The sequence below is a fragment of the Octodon degus genome, unplaced genomic scaffold, assembly GCF_000260255.1.
Source record: "Octodon degus isolate 3935 unplaced genomic scaffold, OctDeg1.0 scaffold00176, whole genome shotgun sequence".
Classification (NCBI taxonomy): Eukaryota; Metazoa; Chordata; class Mammalia; order Rodentia; family Octodontidae; genus Octodon; species Octodon degus.
In genome coordinates this window covers 3133453-3136953 of record NW_004524752.1, presented here as the reverse complement: position 1 = coordinate 3136953, position 3501 = coordinate 3133453, and the positions used below count along the sequence as shown (strand labels likewise).

At 45.4% G+C, this 3501-nt stretch overlaps 1 protein-coding gene and 1 pseudogene across 2 annotated transcripts in view; one reads left to right on the top strand and one right to left on the bottom strand.

Moving 5' to 3' along the window:
* The window catches only part of Fam163a (family with sequence similarity 163 member A), a 72078-nt gene that overhangs the window by 13081 nt on the left and 55496 nt on the right, over nucleotides 1-3501 (top strand). The gene's annotated exons all lie outside the window — the stretch shown is intronic.
* LOC101582805 lies at nucleotides 1362-1783 on the bottom strand (annotated as a pseudogene). The gene has a single exon (XR_001117336.2). The product of XR_001117336.2 is annotated as a 60S acidic ribosomal protein P2 pseudogene (transcript).

The following is a 3501-nucleotide window of genomic DNA, read 5'->3' as shown; positions in this document are numbered from 1 at the left end:
AAAAAAAAAAAAAAAGCAGTTTCAGAACAGCAAATAGGATGAATAAATTGTGAGAAAGTTGAAGTAACACAGCACAGCAGTTTAGCTCTGAGTGGGGTAGAGAAATGTAGTAATAGCTAGGTGAGAAACAGCTCCAAGTATAGACTTGTACTCCTAGGAGCTTCTTGGGGAAGAAGAGAGATCGTTGTGATAGTAGCCATGGGGAGAAGTCAGGATAAGCAAAAAACTATTTTTTAAGAATGGAAGAAACTTTATAATGTCAGTGAGCTGAAGCCAAGACAGGAAGAGAGAAAGATATAGGCAGAAGGAATACTCAATGGATGTAGTTTGAAGAGAACAGAAGGAGGTAGCATCGAGACCACACACAGTAGGCAAGACCAACCAGGATAAGGACTCTTTCAGCCATTATATGTGGGCTAAAGAGAATGAGGGTTGGAGTAACCCTGGATAAGATCTCAGCTCAGCTAATGGGGGCAGGAAGCTTAGCTAGTTTACTCCTAATGTGATGAGTTTCTTCCATGATGTGGACAATTTTGTCCTCTAAGAGTAAGGAGGCTTGGGCCAGGTGAGAGGACAAGAAGGGCAAAGATCTGGAGTAGGCTCTAGGGGGAACAGAAGTATTGTGGACTAAAGGCTTTACATTTTTAAGCCCTGGCAACTGAATAGCAACGATTCTGCTGACAGAAATGGAAGTTGTTTCGGAGAAATTCTAGGGATGTTTTGATCCTGTTAATCTCAGGGCAGTGGCAGGAAATCCATGTGAACAAGTGTTCAGATGATCTCTGGAGTACATGGCTGCTAAAAACCAGCATTGTCTCCAGCCTCAGATTCTGCTAAGAGAACTGTTTAGCCCAGCTGCTGGGTCTACTCTTGCAGTCACTTCCTCAGACAGAGGAGGTAGGGAAAACAATTAGAAGTGAAGTAACATGCCATGGAAGAGTCTCTATGCACAAAGTGAGACAGCCTCACAGATGTTGATATTGTCCATGGATTCTTGATGCCTTATTAATTGAAAAAGTTACGTGGAGGAAAGATCGGTTGGGAAAGAGCACCTCTTTTTTTTTGGTATCAGGAATTGAACTCAGGATTGTGCACTTGCCAGGCAGGCGCATATGCTGCTGAACTCTCTCCCCAGCCCTGGGAAAGAGCTCTCTTCACTTTTTTCTTTTTATAAGAAAGCTTGGCTAAGAGAACACGGTAGGCTGCTCTAGGGAGAGAATGCCAGTTTGGATTTAAGGTTTTCCTCAATGTAGATCATTTTCCTAAAGATTTCTCTTTTGGGACAAATGGTGACTTATATTCTGGGTCTTTCAGAATATAAAAGAAGATGTTTTCTTTTTCTTTTTTTTTTTTTTGAAGACACATAAAAAGGCTTTATTTGCAGAGCAGAAGGAATTTAACCAAACAGGCCAAATCCCATGTCATCATCAGACTCCTCCGACTCTTCCTTCTTCTCTTCTTTCTTCTCCTCTGCTGCAGCTGGGGCAGATCCAGCAGCAGGAGCCACAGAACCAGGAGCAGCAGAGACAGCCACAGCGCCCCCAGCCGGCACACTGGCAAGCTTGCCAATCCCCTGGGCGATTACATCTTCAATGTTTTTCCCATTTAGCTCACCGATGACCTTATTGAGCCGGTCATCTTCTGTCTCGATGCCCACGCTGTCCAGGATCTTCTTGATGTCCTTAGCGCTGGGGGAGGCATTGCCTCCGAGGACGGCCAGCAAGTAAGAGGCCACGTAGTGCATGTCGGCGATGGCGGCAGACAAGCCTCACACGTGCGACCTCGGCGGCATCGGGCAGCGAAAAAAGGCAATGTTTTCTTTCATAATCTGAGATATTTTACTACAGTGAGGGGAAAAGCCTGCAGTTTCTCATAAATGGGATTTCAGTGGTTTGGGAGAAAAGAAAAGGCTAATGCTGTACCTCAAGTCCATTGCCTTTCTCTCTGCCCCAACTCTGCTAATGCTTCTACCATATTTTCCATCGTCTTATAGGAGGTACATCTTAGTCTGAAGGTGCAGAGCTCTCTGCCTACATATATATTTTACATCAGAAACAGGTCATTTCTTTCCTTCAACTCACTAACTACTCATTACTACTCTGATCTCTATCTGTCATCCTTTCTGTCTAGGACTTATGTAATAAGCAGGGTCATACAGGTTGTTAAAATTCCCACATCTTTCTCATCAGCTGACAATAGCTACTTTCCCTTCCCTGGGGCTGCCTCAGCCCTTCCTTCAGAATGCCCTGACTTGCCCATAGTTCAACAACCAGAGGGGTGAAACCTGGCTCCACAGGGGCCTCCTTTGCCAGATCTAGCACTATGATTGGCATCAGTTCTGATGGACCATAGTGTGCTGTATCAGTTGTTAAATTTAATAGCATGCCTACGTCCATCTGTTATCTTTTCATTCAGCTACATGTCACACATTCACTGAGTATCAACACTGGGCCTTGTGCTGGAGATACAATGATAAACAGGGTAGGTAAAATCCCTGTCTTTGTAGAGCTTATAGTCTAGAGCTAGGGGTCCTGATCTTGTCACTATTGACATTTGGGACTTGGTAATTCTTTCTTGGAAATGAGGAATATCCTGGGCGGAGTATCCTTGATCAGTACCCACAAGATTCCGGTTGTACACCCCAATATGACAACTTAAAATATTTTGAGACATTTGAGAAACAAAATCATTCCCCCTAATTGTGAGATTAACAATTATTGCCAAACATATAAATCATACAAAAATATTTACTGAATGCCCATTGTATGTTCAACATGTAAGGAAGGCATTGATTTACAAATCTCAAATTTTAGTAGAGACAGACACAGAGTGGTAATAGAGCAAAGGAGTTGTGAATCTACAAAATAAGGTGTGGAATTTAATGCAGTCTGGTGAAAGGAAGAAATGCAAAGAAAAATAGAGGAGGTAATACCTCAACTCATGTTTCTAAAACACTTAAGTGGGGATGTGGGATGGGTATGTCATGCCTAGTACCACTCTGCCAAGACTCAGTAGACACCAACAAATGGCAGGACAGATGCTAAATCCAGGAGAGGGACAGATGAAAGAGGAGACTGGAGAGATTGGGAAAGCAAGATGGTGGCAGTAATTATAACCTCAGGGTCACAAGGGACCACTGGTAGCATGGTGACAGCAGGAACAAATGAGAGGACTGTGAGCTTCCGGCTACCCTGCACTGGCGAGACCTACCGGTCCAAACTCAGGTGCAGCATGGGTGAGACCTTCTTCCACCCCCTTGGTACCCCCCTACAGCACCCCCACCCAGCCACCGAGTAGGAATTTCTGCCGCGTTCTGGGAGCCCCCAGATCCAGTCCTAGCCCAGGCCCGGTGAGCGTGTGGGAGAGCTTCCCGCTACTCTGTGCCAGTGGAACCTGCCGGTCCAAGTCCAGGCACAGCGCGGGTGAGACCCTCTTGCACCCCCTTGTGACTCCCACCACCACTCCACAGCACCCCACCCCCACCCCGCCCACTGAGTGAGA